This window comes from Manis pentadactyla, chromosome 5, assembly GCF_030020395.1.
Source record: "Manis pentadactyla isolate mManPen7 chromosome 5, mManPen7.hap1, whole genome shotgun sequence".
Classification (NCBI taxonomy): Eukaryota; Metazoa; Chordata; class Mammalia; order Pholidota; family Manidae; genus Manis; species Manis pentadactyla.
Window position 1 is genome coordinate 168,135,897 of NC_080023.1, and position 26,065 is coordinate 168,161,961.

Below are 26,065 nucleotides of genomic sequence, written 5' to 3' on the forward strand. Positions count from 1 at the left end.
CCTTGTTCCCACCCTGTCATCTCTCAGAAGTGCAAGAGCATGGGTTTGGGACTGGAAGGAAGGGGCTGGGATCTGGATCTGCTGTGTGGCACTGGGCAAGCCATTAACTTCCTCTGGGCCTCAGTTTCCTCCTTAGTGAAATGGGAACAATTGTACTCACCTTGTGTGTCTGGAACAAAAAACACAGAGCCTATGGCTGATCCATCTCCTCACCCTCCCCTTGCTTTGGCCACACTGGCCTCATTGTTTCTTGAACACCCAGGCCAACTTCCTACCCCAGGATCTTTGGATGTGCAGTGCCATCTGCCTGGAATGTTCTTTCTTCAGGTCTCTCCATGGCTGACTCCTTCTCATCTTTCTCATTCAGCTGTCACCTGTTTAGCCTAGAGTGTCCCCCAACCCAACCCCTTACCCTGTTTTATTTTCGTAAGGCATTTATAAAGGCAACTCATTATTACCTTGTTTGTTTCCTTGTTGGCTGTCCGTCAGGGCTGGCATATTTGTCTTTTCATTCACAATGCATTTCCAGAGCCCAGCTCAGTGTCAGGCTCATAGTAGGTGCTTCAGAGATGATTGTTTTCTCCACCTCTTTCCTTGCTAGCTCCACAGTTAGTTAACTGGCTGTGTGACTCTCTCTTGTCCACTAAGGATGAACCGGCACCATTCTCTTGAGGGACTCAGGTAGCTTTGAAATTCCCAGGACTCCTGCCTCTTAACTCCCCAGGTAATAGGGTAGGTGAGGGGAGTCCTCCGCCCCAGCCCAATGTAGACACCCTCCTGCCCGCTGCGCCACGCTCCCTCCCCGTTGTCTCCGGCCCGCGGACTAACTCCAGGCAGATCCCCACCATCAGCCGCCCCTCCCTTGGCGTGTCTGTCAGTACCCTTGGGGGAAAGAATTTGGAAAGGGGAGGAAGAGAAAGAAAAGAGAGCAGGGTGCACGGAGATGGTTCCCACACCTGTGTAAATAATTTGTCATCTTAAAACTCGTCAAATATGCTCACCTTTAATGCCCGGTTCTTGGGCTTGTTTTCCTTGGCAAGGCCCCCACAGAAGTGGAATTTCTGCTGAAGGGAACCCAATTGTCATTTTCTAAGCATGTTCCCAGGCCAGGGGCTGGAGAGGACTCTGGCTGATGCTCCACTTCTGTCCCCAGAAGTACTGGAAGGTTCCTGGGATTTAGGGAGCAACCTCTAGTTCTGGAAGCTGTCCCAGAATTCTGGAATGTTGGAATTCAAACGGCCTCCTGCCCATTTTCCAGAGGAGGAACCTTAAGCCCAGAGAGGGAAGGGGTTGGCCTGAGGTCACACAGCATTCTGTGATGAGCTAGAGTTTGCCACTAGAAGTTGGGAAATTTGTGAACAGGCCAGCATCTCCTATCTGGAGGTAATAGCACCCCAGTTTCCTACTAGAGACCTTTCTTTTCCCCCATCTCAGCCCATGAGGTTTGGGGGCTTACCCCAGGACCTTGTCTCCGGGGATGGGCACAGGACCAGTTCTGGCTCCAGTGACTACTCCGGGGACGGGCCTGTGCTAAGCCTGCCAGTGAAACTCGATCCAGGGACTTTGGTTGCTGGGAATTATTTCTTAAGGAGATGCAGTTTTTCTATTGGACTGGCAGTGAGTCAGCCAAAGCCAGGAGCATCGGGGACATCACATGCAAGGGGCTGCCCGAGAGAGATCAGCACGGAGCCGGGCAGGTTTGATCCCCAGATCCAGCCCTACCTGGAATTAGACACCCTTGGGCTTCTTAGTTTAATGAACCACTACGTTTCCCATTTTTGGCTGAAAACTGGGCTAGTTTTCTGTCACTTGCACATGAAAGGTTCTGATTGACCCGCTGGGGCTGGGGGGAAGGGAACAGATTTCTAGTGGAAGAAACAGCAGGCATAGTGACCCCAAAGCAGTAATGCCAAGGGGACATTCAAGTAACAGGGAGAAGAAGAAGGGGGCACCCAGAGGGGAGTTTAGGAGTCAGTCAAGTGGTCAAGGAGAAGGGAGTATCTCCAGCAGAGGGAACAACCAATCTGAAAGCTTGATGGGGTAACAGTTAGTGAGGGCTGGCCGTGTGCCAGGCTTGTGGTGGGCACAACACGGAATTCAATCGGCGGCTCCTTAACTGCTCCAGCTGATGCAGGCTCCTCTGTTCTGGGAGCCAGACCTTCACACCTCCACGCCCTCATCTCTGCTGTGAGCCACCAGCATGCTTTCTCAGACACTCAAGTGTCCTCATTGGCGATGGACACCATTGGGCCACATGGCATTACTTTATAGGGAGCAGGGAAAGAGCATCAAATCACCTCGGGTCACGTAGTGAGAGCTATTCTCTATGCAAGTCTTTTATAGTCCTTTCTGTATATCAAGGAGGGTCTCTGGTGCTGACCTGCTCTAACACTGAATACTTATTAATCTCCCTTTGTGAAAAAGAGACGATCTCAGGCTCCACACCTTTGACAGACAATTGTATCAAGCTAGGCTTTTTAAGAGCTCTAGGATACGAAAAAGAAATGTGCAGCTTGAATTTTCACAGCCTTAGGGCCTCAATGATTGGACAGGTCACCACCCCTAGGGCCCCTCTCTCATGGTTTTTGTTCCTATAAATGTACCTTTTCCAGAATGTCAGATAAGTGGCTTTTTCTCACTGAGCATAATGCCTGAGATCACTTCATTGCATTGTGTGTTACCAGTAAGTTGTGCCTTGTTATTGCTAAGTAATATACCATTCATAGCTTGTTTACCCATTCACCAGTTGAGGGATATTTGGGCTGTTTCCAATTTTTAGTGATTGTAAATAAAACCATAATTAACATTTGCAAATAGGTTTCTGTGTGAACATATGTTTTTATTTATTTTGGGGAAATTTCTAGGATTAGAATTGCTGGGTCATATGATAAGTGTAGGTTTAACTAAATCAGAAACTGCAGAACTGTTTCCCAAGGTGCCTGTACCATTTTGCATTCCCACCAGCAATGCATGAAAGTTTCAGTTGCTTCCCATCCTTGACACTTGGTATTATCAGTTAAAAAAAATTTTTTTTTAGCCATTCTAGTAGGTATATATCACTGTGGCATTAACTTGAATTTCCCTAATGACTATCATTGAACATCATTTTATGTGCTTATTTGCCATCTGTATATTTTCTTTGGTGTAGTGTCTGCTCAAACTCTTTGTCCATTTAAAAACTGGATTGTTTTCTTAGTAATGGGTTTGGAGGGTTCTTTATATATTCTGGATACAAGTCAGTCCTTTGTCAGATACGTGATTTGCAAATATTTTCTCCCAGTCTGTGGCCTTTTTGTTCTCTTAACAGGTAGAGTTTAATAACATTGTTTTGTTTCCATTGTGATAATTTTTTCTGGTTATCTTTGATTTGTGGCCAGTGTCCTTGGCTTTTTTTCAAATCTAGGGATAATATGAAATGTTTCCTTTTATGATAAATTTATTTCAATGAAAGGGTAAGTCAACTTGAAAAAAAAAGTAATAGAATTGGAAAGTAGACTGCACAAAAATCATGAAAGCAGTTATTGGAATAACCAAAGTGGGGGCAGCTCTGATTCATTCCATCAATACATACTGACTGAGCACCCACCAAGCGTCAGGCTCTGTCTTAGGTGCTGTGACAGCAACGAACAAGAGAAACAATTGCTGCCCTTCTGGTGATGGCTTCTCTCCAGTGAGCTTCTCTTCATCCTTCACAAGCCAACTTGAATGACCCCTTCCTCTGTCCAGCCCTTCCCTGGAACACTCACCCTACGGCATTGCAACTTTCTGATCTGCGAGTCTTCCTGGGAAGGGGGTGTGTCTGCAGCTTCTGGTCGGGTTGCCCCGAGCCTGGTATATAGTTGCTCATAAACAGCACTTCACAAAACAGACACTGTTATGAGATGCCAAACACAAGTTTGCTGGTTTGATTGACTGAAATTAGCCAGGTCCCCCCCTAGTAAGTGGCCCAAAGCCCTTCCCTGCTGCAGTCTGGGCTGGCCCCAGGAAAACCAAGATCATCCCCCTTGAACTCCCCTCTGACAAAGACACCAGGAGAAAAAGCCTCAAGCAAACACCTTCAGCTCCCCTTTGCTCCCCACCCAGCACCCACCCTACCTTCCCTGAGTGGCTCACTGACTGTGCAAACACTTGCCAGGCATCTCCTTGCTCTGGCCTGGCCCTGCTGGCCACTTCCTCGGCCTCCCACCAGCCTTGCTCCTGCTCTTCCACACCAGCACCCATGCTCCTTCCTGCCTTCCGGCCTCTGCCCATGCACCTCCCTCTGTCTGGGACCCTCCTTCTCTATCTCTTTGTGTGACTGGCTACTTCTCCACCTTCAGTTATGAGCTTAAATGAGCCCTCCTCAGAGGCCCTCTCAGGCCACACTATCAAAAGCCTCCTTTCCTTCTACTTTTCATCCCAACATTCTGCTTGTTTTCTTTAGAGCATTGAAGACTCTCATTTCAGAATTTATTTGTATGTTCACTTGTGCGTTGTCTGTATCCCCCCATTAGAGCATCAGGTCACGAGGGATTTGGGTCTGGCCTTCTCTGTCCCTCCAGTGCTTGGCACAGGGCCCAGCCCACCGTGGGTACTCAAACATTTGATGAGTGCGTGAAAGAATGAGTACGTGAGCTCTCCCTTCTCAAGAGGCACCTAAAGCCAAGTTGAGCCCATCAGTCCGTGTGTCAGGCTAATGGTTCTCTGGACTCCTTCAGGGTGGGACCACATGTCCCTCTCCTGATCACCGTCTGGCTTCTGTGCCCAGCCTGATGTTGAATGCTGCTCACTGGGTCCACCCAGATTTGTGTCCTGCCAGCTGCCCACACTCGGGACATCCCACTTATCCTCGGAGCTGGCCTGTTAGAACTTGTTCCTGGGACATCAGGAACTGTGGGTCATGGGAGGGGCTGGAGATAGCTATGGAGGATTCAGGCAGCCGGTGTGGAATTCCACCAACTCACCGTGGAAGAGACATTTCAGCTCCCTTTCTGTCCTCCTGATCATGCCTTGGGAAGGAAAGGTTGCACTTAGGGCTTGTGTGTCTTTATCGCTTTCCTACCACCTGTTTCTTCTCTTTAAGAAGCAGAGAGCAGACCCCAAAGCCAGCCATCAGTGGCAGTCGTGTCTGGCTTTGTTCCACTCCTTTGTATAATTTGATAAATATCTTCAATTTATAGCAAGTACCTTAGATTGGCTTCTAATCTAATCTGTTTCCTAGAAGCAGACCCCTAAGAGAATAATTCAAAGGCAAGTGGTTTATCTGGGAGGTGACTCCAGAAAACACAGGTAGGGAAGTGGGGAGGTGAGACTTGGAGGGGGGGCAGCCAATACAGAGGGTGTTACTGAGCAAGTAACCCCTGTGGGCACGCAGGGATCAATCTGCTGTGGAACTGTGGTGTAGACCCTGCACCTCTGGAGTTATCCCACCTGGGTTTGGCTGAGTGGGGGTGGGGATGAGGGTGGCAAGAGAGCTGAGCAATGCATATGTCCAGTCCTGCATATGTCCACTCCTGCCAGTCCGTGGGTGAGGGCACCTCCCTGGAGTACTGATTCCCAGCCTGCTAGCCTGCTTCAGGTGGGCAGAGCCGGCAGGTAAAGGGCAGGTGCTGGCTGCTAGGATTTGGTCTGCAGGAGTGAAGTTGGACAGGATACCAGCACCAAATACCTCACTCCTAATACTAGTTTCACATTTAAAGCAGAAGTTTAAATAAAAATTTTACAGATGAGTTCTGACTTAAGGAAAGAGTACACAAATGGTGTGCAGGGGAACAGTGAATGTGGTAAACACTGCTATTTTTAAAGGCATTCAAAGCCTTTAACAAGCAGATATGTCTCTCTGTGACCCACAAGGATGGGTGTGTTCTGGCTGGTATAAAAACCACCCCCTTCTCCCAGTACACCTGCTTCAAACCCATCCCCACATTGCCCTGGACTCCTGGACATCTTGAAAATGGGCCATGAAGCTTGAAGGCCTTTGTGACCTGGGCCTGTTGGTTAAAAGGGTATATTCTAATGTCACAGAAAAGAGTAAGTGTGTGAAAATAGCCAAGGCAATTTTGAAAAAGAGCTAAGGAGGACTTGTCTGTCCAGTCATTAAAATACATGAGAGAGGTATAGAAAACAGAACAGCATGGTATTGGCATAGAAGTGTGTAAATTCATCAAGGGATGAGAACAGGGAGTCCAGAAAGCAACCCAGGTGTCCCCTGACCTAAGGGATGCAAAAGGCTTTGGAAAAGAGAAGACATCAGTTAGCATGGAATTCTCTGGATCATGGCTGGGCTAGAGCTTGGCTTCCCAATAGGCTCTCCATGTTTGGCCCTGCTTCTGATTCACCTGAAAGGCACTGGGGAGACTCATCCTCACTGCCCCCCACCCAGTCTACCCTCAGACAAACCTCAGAAGCTCCCAACACAAGATGACCTAGACAACAGGTGGCCCTGAGGAGGACATCGCTCCCTCTGCAGTTCTCTTTGAGTCTTTTGATGAACCCACAGAGAAAGCTTCCCTTGGTGCTGGCAGCCGTAACACGTCTCCAGAGCTTGCTCATCTCCCTTCATGAAGCAGAGCAGACCTCAGCCCAGAGCCCTCAACAGGCCACGGAATCCAGTTAGCATTTCATCGTGTTGTTTTGTGATCATTGTTTCTAAAATAACTTCCCACCTGTAGAAATGAATACTTATTTTTTGTTTCTGGTATGCTACAAATTTTCCTTTAAAAATCACTTTACTGACACAAGCTACAGCAAAGATGAACCTCCCAAGCATTATAAGCTAACAAATTCAGACACAGAAGGTCACTTATTGTGTGATTCTGTTTCTCTGAAGTGTCCAGAATAGATAGATCCATAGAGACAGCAGATGAGTGGCTGCCAGGGGCTGGGGTTGAAGTGGGTGGAGGGAGCCAGAAGCAGCTGCTTAGTGGGCACAGGGTCTCTCTCTGGGGTGATGGAAATGCTTTGCACCTAGTTAGAGGTGATGGTTGCACAGCAGTGTGAATACACCAAATGCCACTGAACTGTTCACTTTAAAATGGTTAATCTGATGTTACCTGAATTTCACCTCAGTAAATTATTTTTTAAAAAACCAATCGAACCAAAAAAAAATCAATTTGCTTAATAAAAAGTACTCATGGCTTTAAAGATGACTTTTAAGTGAGGTTTAGGAGATACCGGCTAAGACATTCACACCTCCAGGCCTTGGCTCATGCCTTGCCCAGGCCTGGAATACCCTCTCTGCTCATTGATGGACTCCTGCCCATCCCTGGGAACCCAGGCCACACCTCACCTCTGCAGGAAACCCTCCCTGATTTATATAGCCCATTGGGCGACCAGAGTGGTCAGGTGGGCCCAGTCTTGCAGCCCTTCAGACCTGGAAGCAGAACCCAGCCTGACTGCTACTGGTGGGGAGGAGTCTCTTAGCCTTGGGCACATTGCTTAGCCTCCTCGGGAGGACCTCAGTTTCCTAAAATGGAGGTCCATGATAGCTGTTATACACAAGGTGGAGTTACTACATAGAAAGTTTATGCATAGTAGGTGCCCTTGATTCACATGTGGTGTGCAACACCCATCACACCGTAATTGCACTTATTTGTCTCCTATTTCCAGGCTTGGCCTTCATGGTCTCTGTACCCAGACTTCCCACACAGGGATCGTGCACAGCAGGTCCCCAAGGAAGGTATGTTGGCTGATGCCCAAAGGAATTCCCAGCATCCTGCCTTCTGTCTACCTCCACTGCTCCCATCCTGGTCCAGCCCCCTTCGTGGCTCATCTCGACTATTGCAGTTACCCTCTCCCTGGTCTCCTGGCTCTGTCCTGTCCCTCCCCACCCCCAGTCCACTCCCCATATACAGCCAGAGGGATATCATTAGATCTCAAGTCAGATCCTGTCATTCCCTGCTTAGAACCTTCCAGAGCTTTCATCTTGCTCAGAGTAAAAACTGAAGTTCTCCTCAGGGCCCATAAAGCCCTGCATGATCACCCCACCTGCAACCCTCACCATCACCTCTGCTGTCATCTCCACCCACTCAGTAATCTCCTTGCTGTTGCCCTAAAACTCCAGGCCCCCACCTCTGGGCCTTTGCACCTGCTGTTCCCCTTGCTGAGGACCCATCCTCCAGTATCACCCACTGCTCACTTCCTTACCTCCTTCAGGCCTCGGTTCAAATATCCCTTGTTCAGGGATGCTTTTCCTGTCTTGCCGGATCTTGCTGGACTCCAAGATCTCTTCCTGCCCTAGGAACAGCCCTTGGCTGGGTCCTGAGCCCTGCCCCACATCTCAGGCAGAGAGCAGAGGCTCCCAGGCCTCTCTCTGGACTTTGAGGCCTGAGGTCAGTCACAGAGGCAGACAGTGCTCAAGCTGGCACAGAGGCCTCTGCTTGCCCGCTTGCCATGGGAGGTGGCCCTGCCCTGCTCATGCAGATTTCCAGGGTGCAGATGGGAAAGTTCCACAGCCTCCTCCATTTACCTGAGTTGGGCTGACTCAGACCCTCACCCCGGCCAGAGGGAGCTGCAGCTGCCCTGCCCAGCCCCTTGATGGGAAACAGCGCTGCTGAGGCCTGGCCTGGCGGCCCGAGCACTGACTCACCTCGCCCCGCCTAGCCTCTGCCCCTGGAAGCCACACCTTGCTCTGGCCAGAGACCGCCAGCCTTTTGCTCCAGGGAGCTTTCCCACTGTCCTTTGGCTGGCAGTGCTTTCTGTCGGGAGCCGGTCTGTTCCTTCAAGCCCAGCCTAAAGGCCTTCTCCAGCCAGGAAACTTCAGAGACTCCCCTGGCCAGAAAGTAAAGAGGTAGTGGGAGAGGAAATAATAATAAAATAATACTATTATGCAATAGTAATAGTAACTAGCCATGCTTCCCACGTGCCAGGCACTGTACTAAACACTTTCTTGTGTTAACTCATTCGATCCTCACATAATCTTATGAGGTAGGGACTTTCACTTCCCAAGGCACAGAGTGGTTAGTCACTAGGCCAAGGTTACCAGCTTGGATTTGAATCTAGGCAGTCTGGATGTCAAGCTGCCATTCGCACCTCCCAGATTTGAGAACCAAGTGGAGGCCTCTGAGGCTAGAATCCAGGGAGCTGGGGAGGGAGGCTGTAGGGTCCTGGCTTCTTCCCCACAGTGGGAACCAGTCCCTTTTTCAGGGGATAATCCTCCTTGCCAAGCACAGGCCAGTCCTTGGTCCCTCTATCAAGGTGAATCCTCAGAACACAAAGTCTGGGCAATCCACCACAGCTGCTGAAAGAGCATTCACACGTGTGGAGCAGGCCTGTGTCCTGAGCATCTAACCCACTGATGTCTGCAGCGGCCCTGGAAGGTGAGGCTGGTAGCTGACACCTGCTTTGCAGAGGCGGAGACTGAGGCCCGGAGAGTAACAGGATTCGCTCAGGTTCACAGAACCAGGATGTGGCAGAGGCTGAATTCCAAACTGGGATTATTCTGACACCACAAGGCAAGAGTCTCTTCTACTGGGTGGTGACATAGCATCTCAGTGAACAACAGGACAGGACCCAGATGTCAGAAAAAGCCTGGAACTTCAGTCACATTGCCCTCTCATTCCAGCTTTCCATTAACCTCCTGCCCAATCCATCCAGCCACTCACCCACCACCCAGACATCTGTCTACCTGTTCTTCCATTTTACTGTCTAGCCCCTCCATCCATCCACAATTCTTTCCACCTATCCTCTCATCCTCCTATCCATTTTTCTCTCCTTCCTACCTTCTTTTCTTCTATCTATCCATCCTGCCATCCATCCATCCATCTATCCATCAATTTAAACATCATCTACCCACCCACTCATAAAGTTATCCATCAATCCATCTTTCCACCCATCTACCCTTTCACCTACCCGCCCATTCATCTGCACACCCATCTATCCCTTTCCATAGCCATTCATCTATACATCCCACAAAGGTTTATTTAACTGATGGCTGCTGTGCTCAAGTCTTCAGATCATTGTGCCTTGAGCCAGAAGAAAGACACTTAATTAGTTTTCTGCTTATTTGTTGTTCCAGGAAGGCTAATTGTGGGGTTTGTAAACAGTCCTTTGATGGCTGGGGAGTTGCGTAAGAGGACAGTTAAATAAACAACTGCTGGGTGGAAACAGTCAGTGCTGGTACACAGTGGGTCCAGAGTCATGACCCGCCTTTCACAGCGGGAGGAGGGCTGTGTCCAGACAGAGTGGAGGCTTCAGGGTCAGAAAGGAAGTCAGAATAATGGGAACAGTAGCAATAATGGCTAACACACTTGTTGAATGCTTACTGTGTGGAGATGCTATGCTATGCACAGCCCTTACATCAAATCTAGATGTGAGCAGCTGTCATGATCCCTTTTATGGGAGGGGAAACTGAGGCTTGCCACGTGTACATGGTCACACAGCTGGGAGGCAGCACATCACACCAGTCTAGGCCTGTGTACAGCAATGATGGTAATCACAGCAAATAATTATATAGCATTCACTATGTACCAGACACCTGTTCTGAGAGTCTTCTTTACCAATACTCATATACAACCCTACGAGGTCAGTATTATTATCATCCCATTTTACAGATGAGAAAATTGAGGTTGAGAGACAGAAAGTAATGTACTAAGATTACTGAGCTAGGCAGAAGCAGAAAATTTTTAATTAAATGTCTGGACTCAAAATCCTCCTCTTAATCTTAAATGTTACTCAATGAAATGCACCTTATATGCATTTAACTTAGAAAGATTCAGTCAAACATGGTTGGCCAAATATTTTTTAAATCATTTTTTATCTCTCTATTTTATGTATCTAAAAATACTGTAAAATTTTAACTTGATTTTGTCTTTTTTGTTGCTTTGTTTATGGGTTTGTAAACTTCTGTAAAGGACCAGATAATAAATGTTTTAGACTTTGTGGGCCATATGGTCTCTGTTGCAACTACTCAATTTGGCTGTGGTAGCTGGAAAGCAGCCACAGACAAGATGAAACCAATGGGTGTGGCTATGTACCAATTAAACTTTATTTATAAAAACAGGTGGAGGGCCGGATTTGGCCCTAGGGCTATAGCTTACTGACCCCTGACTTTGTGCATCATACACAAATTTATATTCACCAAACCATACTCTATTGCCCTTTTATGAGCAACAAAAAGGATTTTCAAGGGCAATTTCAACCATTGCTGAATTTTACCTCCAGGTCATTTGCTCACCGCATACCCTGTATCTTATTTACTTGCTTGCCCACTATTGGCAGCTTCTGAAGGAATTTGCAGATTCCTGGGATTAATCTAATCCCTTTATTCACAAGGTCAGTAAATGAATGACACCTGTAAAGGGTGCTCAGCCTGGCTGACTCCCCACCAGGGACACTGAGGGTGCTAAGGGCCCTGGGAATTACTCTTCTCCACACCCAGTTCTGTCAACTTCTTGCTTGAAAAAAAAAGTCACAAAGTAAAAGTTAAGAAGTCCTATGGCTGGGGCTCTAGTACTATTTTGTACTGGTGACAAGAACAAGGAAATGAAAGAATGACTGGTAGAGATATTACAAAATGTACTCAGAGCTAGTGGGAGCAAAACAGGGTAAGGACAGAAAGATCCCCTTTCCTCTTTATAGCCACCCTTTCCCCTCATTGGCTATTTCCCAGCCTTAGAAAAGTTGTGAGCCTGGGGGAACAGAACGTGGTCACTCCAAAGTTAAAAGACAAATGACAACCTAGGTAAAAATATTGGCAACATAAATGTAGACAGTGATTTCTTTCCATAATACATAAAGAATCCCTGGAGAATAATAAGGAAAACCGCCCAACTCACTAGAGTAATGGGTAGTGGGTGGAAAGAGGCAATTTATAGAAAATAAAATACATGTGACAAATAAATATGAAGGATGTGCAGCCTTGCTGGTAATCAGGCAAATACAAATGTAAAAAGATTAGGTAACATTTTTGCTCCTCAGGTTGACAAAAATAACAGATTGATAATTTAAGTGTTCAGGAGACTGCAGAAATGCCCACACTCATATGCTGTGGTAGGAGTATAAATTGGAACAGCCTCTCAGAAGGACAATTTTATAGCATCTAGTAAAAGTGTGAATTCCTATTTTCTAGAACTCAGCAATGCCATTGTCTCCCTTAGAGAAATATCAGGCACAAGGAATATGTGCTGAGATTGTCACTGGAAACAACCTAAATATCCACTGATTGGGGAAGAGTTAAACACCTTGTAGTGGTCTGAGAGCTCCCCATATTTTGAGGCAGAGCCTGTCTACCTCACTGTTGACACTGAACCTGCTAGACGCCCATTCTTCCCAGTCTCCCAGGGAGGGGTCACATAACCCAGCCTGGACCAATCAGACCTGGAAGCAGACCTGGAAGCAGGGACAGTCCAGTGGCAGCAGAGATGTCTTCTTACCTGACACAGTCCTGTAGTGTGGTTTGGGGCACTGTTTTTCCTGGTTTTCCAACCTTCCCAGGCTCTCCAAATAACCTATTTTAATTTGACCTTTTTACTCAAGTATAATATACATACAGAAAAATGCACAGGTCGTAAGTGGTAACTTGGTAAATCTTCGTTAAGTGAGCACACCTATATACCCAGCACCCCCATCAAGATATAGAAGACTGCATCCCCTAAAAGCTCCCCTTGTGCCCTCTTCTAGTCACAAGTTCCCTGAGGGTAACCAAGGGTAGTGTGCCTATTTCTAGTACTTTACGTAAATGGAGTCAAACGGTCTGTGTTTGTGTCAGGCCCCTTTCTCTTAATGTTACTGTCTTTGAGATCCATTCGTGTTGCTGCATGTGGTGGTAGACCATTTGTTTTCTTTGCTGGGCAATATTCCCTTGTCCAAATGTGACTCAATTTACTCATTCACTCTTTTACTGATGGGCATGTGGGTACTTTCTGGTTAGGAACTACTTAGGAATAGGGCTGCTATGAGCATTCTTGTGCATGTCTTTAGTGAACATCTATCTGCATTACTGTTCAATATAGACCTCTTGCTGGGTCATATGGTAAGCGCAGGTCTCACTTTATTAGAAATTGCCAGTTTTCCAAAGTGCCTGGACCATTTTGCATTCCTATAGGCCACCAATGAGAGCTCCTTCTGGATGTTCCACCTCCTAATCAACTCTTGATGCTCTCTGTTTTCCTCATTCTATCCATCCTAGTGGGTGTCTAGTGCTATCCCATTGTGATTTCAATTTGCAGCTGCCTGATGATCACCGATGTTAAGCCCCTTTGCATGTGTATTGGTTATTTGGTATGTCCTTTTATGAAATGCCTGCTCAAGTCTTTGCACTTTTTAGCTGTTGGATCGATTGTCCTTTTTCCCCCAAAAGACTTTTAATAGATTGCTTCTTCTCTGTACAAATTACTCTATCAGTCAGGGTTCTTCAGGGAAACGAAACAGTTGGAGATTATGTATATATATATTATTACAAATTGGCTCATGCAGTTGTGGAGGCTGGCAAGTCTGGGATTTGTAGGGCCGGCCAACAGGCTGCAAACTCAGGCACGATTTCTATGTTACAATCTTGAGGCAAAATTCTGTCTTCTCCAGGAAATCTCAGTCTTTGCTCTCTAGGCCTTTAACTCATTGGATGAAGCCCACCCACATTATTGTAGATAATTTCCTTTACCTAATTAAAGTCAATTGACTGTAGACATTAATCACTCCTACAGAATACCTTCACAGCAACATTTAGGTTAGTTTTTGATCAGATAAGTGGGCACCATAGCCTAGCTAAGTTGACATATAAAATTTAACCATCCCGATTACTCAGAGTTGTTTATGTTGCTTGCAACTCTGAGTACTATCTGATCCACCATATATAAATACACACACACAAAAGCAACAACAGTGTTACACATTTATATGTGTGTAAGTGCACAGAAATATCTCTGGAAGGATGCAAGCCAGACCTATTACATGGCCATGTTGGGGAGTATCCAGGATGGAGGTCAAAGGGAATTTTTTTTTTTTTAAGTATGAGCATTTATTAAATTTTGTCATACATGAGGACATGCTCAAAACTGGGGCAGACATAGTCTCACAGTTAGCAGTTTTCACATTACTTGGTTCCACTGCAGTTTTCTTTCATCTTTTTTTTTTTTTTGTGAGGGCATCTCTCATATTTATTGATCATATGGTTGTTAACAACAATAAAATTCTGTATAGGGGACTCCATGCACAATCATTAATCAACCCCAAGCCTAACTCTCAACAGTCTCCAATCTTCTCAAGCATAACGAACAAGTTCTTACATGGTGAACAAGTTCTTACATAGTGAATAAGTTCTTACATGGTGAACAGTGCAAGGGCAGTCATATCACAGAAACTTTCGGTTTTGATCACGCATCATGAACTATAAACAATCAAGTCAGATATGATTATTCGTTTGATTTTTATACTTGATTTATATGTGAATCCCACATTTCTCCCTTACTTTTTTTTAATGAAATGCTGAAGTGGTAGGTAGATGCAAGATAAAGGTAGAAAACATAATTTAGTGCTGTAAGAGGGCAAATGTAGATGATCAGGTCTGTGCCTAGGTCAAAGGGAATTTTAACTGTAAGCTGTAGCAGTAAAGAAAATCTTAAAGAGTGTAATAATGTGTTATTTATGTGATTAAAATTAGTTTTTAAATGGGAAAACTTTTAAAGGAAAAGTAAAGGAATCATTGGGTCTCTATTATTTATTCATCAAATGTTTACTGAGTACCTACTATATGCTAGTGACTGGAGATATAGTGGATGAGATGGGCAGTCTCTATCCCTGTGGAGCTGACATCATAGTGGACGAGTCAGACAATAAAGTAATCAAAGAAAATGAGCAGATAATTTCAGAGAGAGTTAAGGAGAATTCTGAAGATAAGTAAAACAGGGGCAGAGATAAAGAATGAGTGGGGACATGAGGTTCTGTTGGATTAGGTGGCCAGAGAAGTCCTCTCGGAGGTGACATTTGAGCTGAGTCCTGAAGGAGAAGGAGCTGGTTTTGGAAGGAGCATAGCAAGTGGCCGGCTCAGCAAGTGCAAAGACCCCGAGGTAGGAATGGATCAGATGAGGTGGGGTGAGAGCCCAAGCCATGCTCTGGCTTGGAGCAGAAGCCCAGGGAGGGAAGAGGACAGCCCACAGCCGCAGTGCTGGGCATGGTGGGGCCATGTGCGTGTTTCTGCTGCCTGCCCCAAGCTGAGCTTTGTGCGGGTGCTGAGCAGCTTATCCAAGGTGGAGGCTTCTGAACTACTCGAAGGCCTGTAGCCATATTCCTCTTCACCAATGCCCCTGTGGTTAGAATGAAGCATTGGACACCCAGCCCTCAGGTGTGTGTCAGCCTTGCCCTGCCGGCCGAGGCCAAGAGCACTGCAGAGGGCATCTGAGGGCTTCACAGCCTTCGCCTCTGAGTTGAGGATAAGCAAAGCTATCATCACTGTCTTACCTAATTATACTATAGAGTGGCTAGGGAAGGTTCCTAGAATAGATACTTTCCCTGCACCATCCATTGACTCCTGTGAGAAGGTGTTGTTATTCCCATTTTATGGCTGGGAATACTTAGGCTCAGAGGGATTTACATACCTTGATTCCAGAACCTGCATCTTCATCCTTATTGTCTAGACCCTGCTTCTCTAGCTCTCAAGGCAAGAGCAAGGCCGTCTTTTTTAAATGACGTAGCCCCAGGTGGGAAAGGATGATGTCACCCAGGCCTCCTTTGCGTAGATGGGAATTCTGAGATCTGGAGAGGGAAAGGAACCATTCCCTGACTATACAGGGCCGGAACTGGAAGCTGGCCCTGCTTCCAGGGTCCTTCCAGCTTTACCCACATCCCCCTACACCCCCATTTCATTCCCTTCATGATGGCTTGACTGTGTCTAGGCTGTTGCTCCAACATGCCAATCGCACTCCTGCCTCAGGGCCTTTGCACTTGCTGCTACCCTGACCAGAACTGGCCCATCACTTCTTTCTTGCCTTCCTTGACTACTCCATTGATAGTAGTCCTGCATTAACTCTTCCTATCTTGATTTATTTTCCTGCCTAACACTTCTCACCCTCTTGTCATGATGTTGAATATTTATATAATTGTTTACTCTCCTTCTCCCTGCCTAGAATATCAGCTCCTTGAGGGCAGGGACTTTATTTACAACTGTTTCCCAGTGTCCACCCCAGAGGCTGACCCCTAGAATGCTCAATATGTCCTTATGGGATGCATGGATGGATGGATGGATGGATGGGTGGATGGATGGACTTTTCTTCCAGCATCACTTCCCACCCCTGGGCTCTGGGTCTCCCACTTGGCTGTTCTGACTTGCCTTCTCTGGCCCAAGCCTGAGCAGGTAACTCTGGGGGCTTCCACAGGATTGGGCAGGAGTTTCTTGTCCTCCTCTGAGGCTGGGCAAACAAAAGCCTTTGTTCTCCCTCCCCTGCCTGGCCCCTCTACAGCCCAGGGCAGGAAGTTGCTGGCAAGTCAGCAGCTTAACTTTGCTGCAACTTAACTTGAGGCTGACCCTGTCAAGCTGGGCTCCGGGGCTCCTGTGGAGCTGGGCATGATGGGGGGGTGGGGGTAGGTAGGGGTGCATCAGGCCGAGGCATAGAGCTGATTCCTGCCTGGGCAGACCCCACTGTCTTCTGGAGAGATTGTGTTTTTTTGGAAGTGTCAGGGAGAGCTACAAGATGAAGTTGGCTTTGGGCTCTCAGGCTACAGCATTTCTTCTTGTCCCCCAGAGTCATCCCCACAGGGCAAGGGATAATGAAAGGGGCCCCTCAGTGCTACAGTGATCCCGTGAGAATGGTGCCATCACAATCCCCATTGCACAGAGGAGGACACTGAGACCCAGGGAAACTAGTTAGCATGTCTAGTTGGAAGGCAAACTGGATGAGCCCTTACCCAGATGGATTGTCTCTGTGAAGCAAAGGCAGTGGCCTGTTGCCAGTTTCCCTCCTGTCTTTGTCCAGGTCAAAATTGGACTTTATTCAAGTAAACTCAAAGGCCAGTGCATCATTGAAGCAATTATTGGAGAATTAGACACTCTCAAGCCTGCCGACCTCATCAAAAAATCCTTGAGGAATCAGCGCATTGCCCTGCCTTCTCTGGAGCCCAGTTCCCACAGCCTGAGCAAAGAACATGGGAAGAAGTCCAGGACCTTGGCGTGGCAGTTGAGGCCCACGTGGCTGCTCCCTGCCTCTGTCCTCTGCAGCCTATTTTCCCAGTGCCACCTTATGCACAGAACTATTGGTAGTTTCCTTCATGTCCCCTGTGGTTCCTGTCTCTGCCTTTGCCCAGGCTGCCCCCTCCACCAAGGATGCTCCCTTGGTCTGTGCCCTCCCAAAGGGCAGACCCTGAGACAGGGTTTAAGTGCAAGGAGTGTATCTGGGAAGTGATCCCAGGAAGCACGCACAGCAGGGTGGGTAAATGAGACAGGGAAGGATGCAAATAAAACATGTTATCAAACCGGTCACCACTGTGGGCAACTGGGGTTCAAACCCACCGGTGAACTCTGGGAGCCAGTGTAGAGCATGCATCCCAGTTATTCCAACCAAAAGATGAGGAAACTGGCTATGTATCCTCCATCTCCTCATCAGTCACCAGCTGAAGGCTAATTCCAGGGACATCAACTTTCTAGAACTTCTGGCTATGCACATGCCCACAGCCAGACCAAAGCTCTCAAGCAGAGTCACAGATATTTGCAGGAGTGAGCATCAGGGGAATGTGTGTGTGTGGGGGCACCATCAGCATCTTCTACAAATGTTACGGGTTCCTGATCATTTTCTAACAGACTCCTATTCAACCTTCAAAACCCATCCTTCACCCCCAAGGGAAGGCTTCTCTGACCGTTCTGAGTCAGCCAGTCACTTCACTGCATTCCTCAAATGCACTTTAATGTTTTCATTTATCACAGTGGATTATAACCTCTTTTATACGTTTTATACCTCTGCCTACCCCACTGGGGTGTGAACAGCTGGAGGGCAGGGGCTACATCTTGGGAGTTAAGAACCTAGAGGTTGGTGTCATGAAGTCCTGAGTTCCATTCTCTCCACCTTTCTGAAACTAACTTTGGTTATCACATCTGCATTTCCAGGGTCTGGCTCTATTGGGTTCTCAGTAAACACATGAGCAGAGGGGTTGAAGTTGTTTCAGCTCACTGACATGTCTTCCTTTCCCTGAAGTTTCCTACTATCTCGACTATGGAGATTTTGGTTAAGCCAGATGGGTCTCAATCCTTATTATTCTTGCTCAGAATCACCTGGGCAATAAATCCCACCTTTAAAACCTTCAGGGGTTGGGGCTCCACACCCAGAGAATTCAGATACAGTTATTGGAGCCATCGGGTTAACTTTAATAATAATATTAAGTCTCAGAGGAATTCCCCCTAGTTCAGGGGCATTCAAGGAGAGAGTTCATCGCCATGTCCTGTGTGGAAGGTGGGGGTGAGTGGGGCAATCTGAAGTCCATGCTGGGGAATGGGTGGGGAGAAATGTGGAGATTGCAGAAATGAGAACAATGAACTAGACATACATACAGCCACATGGTTAGACCTTCAAACAAACATAGCGCTGAGTGAAAAATGGAAAACACAGACCAGGGTTTTATCACAGCATGGTGTTAATTTACTGGGTCCATAATGAGATGCACTGTGACTAGAGCAGGCGCTTCAGACCAGCTCACCAGAATCATTGGGTCACTTGGTGCCCACTCCTGACACCACGGCAGCAGGATCTCTGCAGTGGGTCCCAGAACCAGGTATTTTAAAAATGTGAAGCTGGGCTGGAAACTGCACAACACAGGAGTATGATTACCCCTGTTCTTTATCTGAGAGGGTAGTTTATCCAGTAATGATGTTACAAGGGCAAGAATGAGTTGAGGGCCTATTGCGTGCCAGAAACTGTGCTAAGGGCTTTATACTCATGACCTCCCGTAGTTTCATATCATTCTGGTGCTATGTACTTTTATAATCCCCATTTCACAGATGGGGAAACTGAGGCACAGAGTGGTGAAATCAGTGGCTGAGGACTCACAGCTGTTCAGTGGCACAACAGGCTTGTACCGGGATCTGCAAATCTGACACCAGAATCCTTGGCTGCCCCATTCCTTCCTCTTCTAAAATTGCTCTTTCTGACACCTTTTGACCCACTCAGTCCAGCAACCGCAAGGAACGAACCCACTCAGTTCTGCAAGAAATTATTGTTGTCGATGTTGTTTTTCTCCATAAATTCCTCATGGTCTTTTTTTTTCCCTTTAACCTCAGCACACAGACAAACCCCACATCATAAAGGCTGAGTGGCTACTGGAGGCAAGAGCTTCATTCCATGGGTCACAGCTGCATGAACCATGTTTATTAGGCTTATTTTAAATTGCTCCTCCATAACCCATGAAAGGCGGGAAGTCTTAAAATTACTTCTCTCCAAAAACAGCACTCAGAGGCGCCACCCTGCCCCGGAAGCTCTCTGACTTGCCTCATAAGGAATTATTAATTATGATTTGTTTTTATAATAGTCCACTTGGAGTCTTGGGTGGCACATGCTCAGACTTGTCAGTCCTTTAAAAGAAGGAATCAAAGGTTCATAGAAATCAATTATACTTAACTAGTGGAATTACTTAGGTTCAGCCGAGGATTTACTGTGTGACCTTGAGCAAATCCCTTCCCTCTCTGGGCCTCTTTTTCTAGTTGGAGGTGGAAGAGTGGTGTGGACTAACATCTCACACAGGGTTTATAATATGTATTCCCCAAGCTGTGACTATGCCAGGGGCAGATGAAATGGTTTTAAGTTATATGTGGAAGGACATATTTTGTAAGTTGCATTTTTTAATTTCAACTTTTAACACTGAACAGTGCTATAACATTTCATTTATAAATGCGGACATTTTTAGTCATTGGGATGGCCACAGGGAGGAGGATCTCTGCTTCACGTCGTCATTCAGCTACTGTGACTGAAGGGGACTCTGCCTTCCTCCTCTGGTAGTTTCCAAGGTCAACTTGGGGATCAACATTCAGCCCGAGAGAGGAGAGGTGAAGAAGGCACCCATTCTTTCCAGAGCAATACACATGCAGAGCATTTCCACTGCCATTCCATTGGTCAGAACCGGTCACATGGCTCCACCAGATTCAAAGGCAATTGGGAAATGTAGTCCTTGGCTGGGCAGCTGCTTACCTGTCACTCTACACTTCAGAGCAAAAGCATGAATCTTTGATGGACCCTTGGCCATCTCTGCCTCAGTGTTCTCTTTTTAAATGAATAAGTTGAGGAGCAGAGCTTTGCCACCCCCCCACTTATCAATGAATGAAAATATGATATACAATTTGCTACAAAGTGGGAGAAATCATTCAACCCAATATTAAGGTTTACTTCACAGCTACAATAATGAAGGCAGTGTAGTAATAGCAGATGGGTAGATAGACCATCAACAAAATAGAACAGGATTGAGAAAGAGACCACACAAATATGTCTGGGTGACTTTTGACAAAAAGTTCAAAAGCAATTCAAGGAAAGAAGGATACCTTTTCAAATAAATAGTGCTGAAGCAATTGGACATCACACGCAAAAAAGAAAAGAACTTTGACTTAAATCTCACACCTTATACGAAAAGTAACTCAAAATGACTTACAGACTTAAATGTAAAACATAAAACTGTAAAACATTATTTTTTTTAAAGTAGGAGAAAACCAATCTTTGGGATCTAAGGCTAGGCAAAAAATTCTTAGATTTGAACACCAAAAGCACAATTCGCAAATGGAAAAAATTAAAGCCTTTTGCACTGTGAAAGGTCCTGTTAGAAGGATGAAAAGATTGGGAGAAAAAGCTTGCAAACCGTATATCTAGCAAAGGACTAGTCTCTAGAATGTACCATGAACCCTCAAAACTCAGTAATTAAAAAACAATCCAATTAGAAATTGAACAAAAGACAGGAATAGACATTTCATTAAAGAAGATACACAGAGGCAAATAAGCACATGGAAAGATGTTTAACATTATTAGCCACTAGGGAAATACAAATTAAGACTATAATGGTATATTACTACACACCTATCTGAATGACTAAAACAAAAAATGATGAGAATGCTAAATGCTGGCCAGGATTGGAAAGACTGATCACTCACGCATTCCTACTGAGAATATAAAATGGTATAATGTTCTGGAAAACAGTTAGGCAATTTCTTAAAAACTACCATATGACCCAGGAATTGCACTCTTGGACATAGAAATGAGAACTTAGGTTCACACAAAAACCTGTACACAGTGTCCATAGCAGTTGGATTCATAACAGCAAAAACCAGAAGCAATCCAAATGTCTTTCAGGGGTGAATAAACTGTGGCACATTCATACCATGGAATGCTACCCAGCAATAAAAAGGAGCAAAATATACATGCAACAATTTGAATGACTCTCTAGGGAATTATGCTGAATAAAACACATCAGTCTCAAAAGGTTACATGCTATATGACTCCATTTATGTAACATGCTTAAACTCACATAATTATAGAAACAGAACAGATTAGTGAATGCCAGGGGTCAGGGACAGAGTTGGGGATGGGAAATGGGTTTCGCTATGAAATGCATCACAGGGATCCTTGTGATGGAAATGTTCTGCATCTTGGCTGTACCAATGTCAGCGTCCTGGTGGTGACACTGTGCTCATTTTGAAAGACGTTATCATTGGGGGAAACTGGGAGAGGGTACACGGGATCTTTCTGTCCCTTTCTTACAAATGCAAGTGAAATTATGGAAACCAGTTATACTTAACTAGTGGAATTACTTAGGTTCAGCCTGGGATTTACTACAATAATCTCAAAATAAGAATTTAGTAAAGAATATAAATGCAGTTTTTTAAATACCCAGACACTCCAATTGAATATGATTGTATCTTTGGTAACGTGGAGCACTGTCAGAATCTCAAACATCGGATACAGTGCAGTGGTTAAGTGTGTGGCTTGACAGTGGGACAGGCTGGGCTCCAATCCCAGCCTCAGTTCTCACACTGGCAAGTGGCTGAGCAGCGAGGCCCGACCTCAAGGGGTTGCACAGAGATGCAATGAGATGGTACTTGAAGTGGAGCACAGCGCTCACTCGAACGTGCTGCTCATTAATGCAGTTGCTGCTTTTCAGGGCTGTGGCAGGTGGGGGAACAGATCTCAAGGCATCCTCGGATAACCCTTGGTTGGGATGGTGACTTGCCATGCTGTGATTTGTCTTGACTCCTTCCTCCCAGGGGAGAGTAGCTGAATGCGCCAAGGCTGGCCCGGCTGGTTCTCAGCGGGCCTCTGACTCTGGGCCCACTCTCACGGACCTTCAATGAAGGAGGGACCCAGCTGGTTGCTGTGCCCTGGGCTGCTCAGGGAGAGCAACAGCCCAGGGCCAGACTCTCTGAGGCAACCAAGAGAAGGAATGGAACCAACAGTCTTGCTTAATGGACTATTATTATTATCTCTACTTTTTCCAGGAGAAACCTGAGGCTCGGAGAGGTGAATGGACACGTCCAAGCTCATACCACCAGCAGATGATGGAGCCGAAATCTCAGCCCTGGTCTGTCTGATTTAAATCCAGCGTCATTTCCACTCTTACTAATAACCTTGCCATTGCCAAGTGGAACAACAGTTCTCAAAAAAAAGGTCCACTGAGCACTCTCCCTGGTACCCCAGCCCCCACCCTCAGCTCCAGCTGGCCCAGCCAAGACCACTCAGGCACGGAGGCTTAAATGCCGAGTCAGCAAACAGTTGCTTCCTTGAGAGAGGCTGGTGGGCATTTGAACTTCAGCTTCAGCTGGCCAGCGTCAGCTGAGACAACCAGAGCTTCCCCTGGGGGCTTGGTGGGGCTATTGGGAGCCACAGAGAGACCCCTCCCGCTTTGGGTCTGCCAGACGATGTGGCAGTTAGAAGAGGGTTGAGGTGGTGGCGGTAGTGACAACTTCCTTTTGAGTAATAACATTTACTGAAAAGCAATTCTGCTTTTAGCACCAGAAGTTCACCACCCTTGCAAGCAGGCGCCTAAGAATACCTTCATTTAACCACAGTTCAGAGATTCACACAGATTCCCTTCTGCCTTACCTCCAGGAGTGTTTTGCATTGGGTGTTGAAGGGAAACCAAATACCGCAATTATTGGAGGTGGGGGAGGGGTGTGGAGAGGGGGTGATGCAAGGAGGGCCAGGTGGCATGGACCACAGCCCCCCAAGGCCTCCGCAGGGCCCAGCCCCTTGCCCTGCAGTTACTGGAACGACATCGACAAGTTCAGAGTGAAACCGAAGGGCTGACAATTTTTCTTCCTTTTACAAGAAAAAGAAAGTGATTGTCCTCAAAGCAGGCATGACTTTGAGGCCAGGGACTTGCCCAGGGCCGCGCTGCAGAGTAGGGCCCAAGCCACAGCTGCCCCGAGGCTCCAAGCCCTTGCCTGTCACCCCTCCTTGAGGGCCGGGGTCCTTTGAATGGCCCCTTTTGTCCACTGAAAATCCAGTCTGCGCATGGGAGGGGACGGTCTTCAATGCTAAGAGCTCACCCATCCCAGACAGCTGAGGATGACTGAGGGCGAGGCAGAAGGCATGAGTGGGGAGAGGTGTGTCAGGCAAAGAGCAGCGCTGAGAGGTTCTTTCTTTCCCCACCTGATCCACCTCCTCACTCAACTCCAGAAACAGAGGCAGTTGAGGAAATGGAAAAACCCTGGGAGTCACATGAATATGGGTTCAAATTCCACCTTGCTTTGTGACCTTAGGCAAGTGATTTCACCTCTCTAGGTCTCAGTTTCCTCCTCTGTAAGGTGGGGATAATAATAGGAAGTCCGTCCTGACCCTCCTCTGCTCAGAACCCTCACGCGGCTCCCACCTCACTTGGCAGAAATACCAGTGCTCCTGTAGCCTGACCAGGCCCTGCGTGATCCGCCCTCTACTCCCCCTTACAACCTCCTGTCCTACTATCCCCCTTTTCCTCCCACTGCCCTTGGTCCCTCCCTCCAGCTACACTGGGTTCCCTGTTGGCCCACTAGTATGTTAAAGACACCCCTGTCCCAGGGCCTTTGCATGTGTTATTTCTCTCCCTGAAACACCCTTCCCCCAGATACCCTTCCTTCACCCTGTTTGAGTCTCTATTTAAATGCTCCCAGAAAGCCTGCTCTGACCTCCTCTTTTAAATTGCCCTCATTACTGTTCATCCCTTTACCCTGCATTAATTTTTCCCTATTACTTGACATTATAATTTTGGGAGTTTATTACTACCCCCCTCCAGACTGTAAGCTCCAAAGGGTCAGAGTTCAGTTCTGTTATTCTCCATTAAATCTTCAGATCCTGGTGCATAGTAGGTGCTCACCAAATGTTTGTTGACTGAACAAGTGAAGAGTTTATGGTGAGGATGAAGAGTGACGTGTGCAGATTGCTCAGTGCCAGCACAGAGTACTTGCTCACTAAACGTTACTTCCTTTTCCTTTCCCAGCACCAATGTGGCTACGTGTTCATTGACTTCCTGCAACAGAATTCCTTTTACAGATATGGAACCAAGGTCAGAGAGCCCAAGTGACCTTCCTCAGCTCACACAGTGGGGTGCAGCTTTGGAGTCTGGTCTGCAGGACTTGGCCTCCTGGGTGATGGTGGCAGCATCTGATAGGACCTGGGCCTGGCTAGTTTAGAGTCTGACTGAGGGGAGTGGCTGGTGAGGCTCTTCCGACCCCTGAGAGGGCTGTGGGCAGTGGGAGAGCTGGCTCTGGCTTTGAGGGTCTCCAGCCCACATCGGGCCTCGGGACCAGGATTCATGCCCCTGCCTTGCAGTCCTACGGTTCCCATCAGTGGGGCCCAGGGTTCCCAGAGAGAGGCTTTTTCAGTTTTCGGTTTCTGGAAACTTCAGTCCCAGTAAGGGCAGACACTCAAGGAGCTGCTGGGCATGGCTGGAGCCTTAGAGACTGGGAGACTCCACGTGTCCTCACTCCCTGGTACCCGGCCAGTTCCCAAAGAAGAGGGACTTTCCACAGAAGTCTGCCTCCTGGTTCCCTCAAGCCTGCCTGAGAGACCACAAGTCAAGGTCCCCATAAGGCCCAGGCCTGCCTCGGTGTCCCTGTTTTTACTTCTTAGAGATGCCAAGGAGTCTGGGGGTGAACAGCCCCAACCCACAGGCTTGTCTCACTTAGGCCTGGCATGTGGGAGTTTTGGAGCCACAGACTGGGCTGTTATAGTCCCTGCACCCCTGTCACAGACTCTAGGTTGAGCTGGGCCTCCAGCTGGTCTAGGGTGAGACAGGCCATTGCCTGTGGGTCTTGCCTGGAGCTGGAGTTTTGCCTGTGCTCATTAGAGCTGCCTCAGCTGTAAAAGACCCCTCCGACAACTGCTACAGCAAAGGGGATGCAAGTGAGACATGAGGAAGAACTGTCTTGTAATTCTTCATCATACTCAAAGGTGACCATACCTTTAAACACCTTAGAGCAGACCTGGCTGACCAGTTGCCTACAGGCCAAGTCCAGTCCAGGGATATGTTTGGTTTGGCCCTTGAAGTATCTTGTAAAAATGTGAATCAGTTGCCAACATTTGAAATACCAAGAGCTTCCACATAAAATCTATTTCTCTGACCTCTGTTGAAAATGGAAAGATCTGGCTAGACTGGGTCCACATTCCTGCAGGGTGTAGATAGGGAGCCAGTCAGGGGTGCCCCTTTCAGAGTGGCACATCAGTATAGCCCTCTTCACCCCAGCCCCTGCTAAGCCCATTTTCCTCAGATATATTGCCTTCTAGGATCTTGATGTGTAGGTAGGAGTTCATTGGACAAAGGGGTGGAAAAGCATTCCAGGAAAGGGGAACAGCCCATGTCCTTGGGGTTCATCTGTTCAAGAGTCACTCCACAAGTAGGTCTGAAGCTTACTGTGTGTACTGGGGCATACAGGAAACAAACAAAAATCCCTGCCTTCCTGGAGCTTGTTATCTCAGCCAGCAGTTCTCAGCTGGGTACTGTTTTGTTCCCCAGGGACACTTGGCACTGTTTGGAGGCTTCTGTGGCGTCACAACTGGACTGGGGAGGGGATGATACCAGCATTTAGCTGGTAGGGGTCAGGGTGCTGCTCAAGCAATTCTGAAGTTCACAGGACAGCACTTCACAGCAAAGAATGATCTGGCCCCAAGTGTCAGAAGATGGATAAACCTGTTAGAGGAAGATAAGAAACCAGACAATAAAT

At 47.1% G+C, this 26,065-nt stretch overlaps 2 long non-coding RNA genes across 3 annotated transcripts; one reads left to right on the top strand and one right to left on the bottom strand.

Annotated features, from left to right (window-relative positions):
• Nucleotides 1–1,642: 1,642 nt before the first annotated feature.
• LOC130683906 (uncharacterized) lies at nucleotides 1,643–26,065 on the top strand. Its single transcript, XR_008998014.1, has 4 exons — nucleotides 1,643–1,697; nucleotides 22,367–22,449; nucleotides 24,343–24,408; nucleotides 25,858–26,065. It is a non-coding gene; the product is annotated as an uncharacterized LOC130683906 (long non-coding RNA).
• LOC118920706 (uncharacterized) lies at nucleotides 2,285–8,497 on the bottom strand. 2 transcript variants are annotated; one of them, XR_008998013.1, is made up of 4 exons: nucleotides 8,125–8,497; nucleotides 6,379–6,644; nucleotides 4,944–4,988; nucleotides 2,285–3,871 (listed from the first exon to the last, which is right to left on the bottom strand). It is a non-coding gene; the product is annotated as an uncharacterized LOC118920706 (long non-coding RNA). The 2 variants fall into 2 exon arrangements; XR_005028025.2 differs by having other exon boundaries at nucleotides 2,285–4,988; nucleotides 8,125–8,494.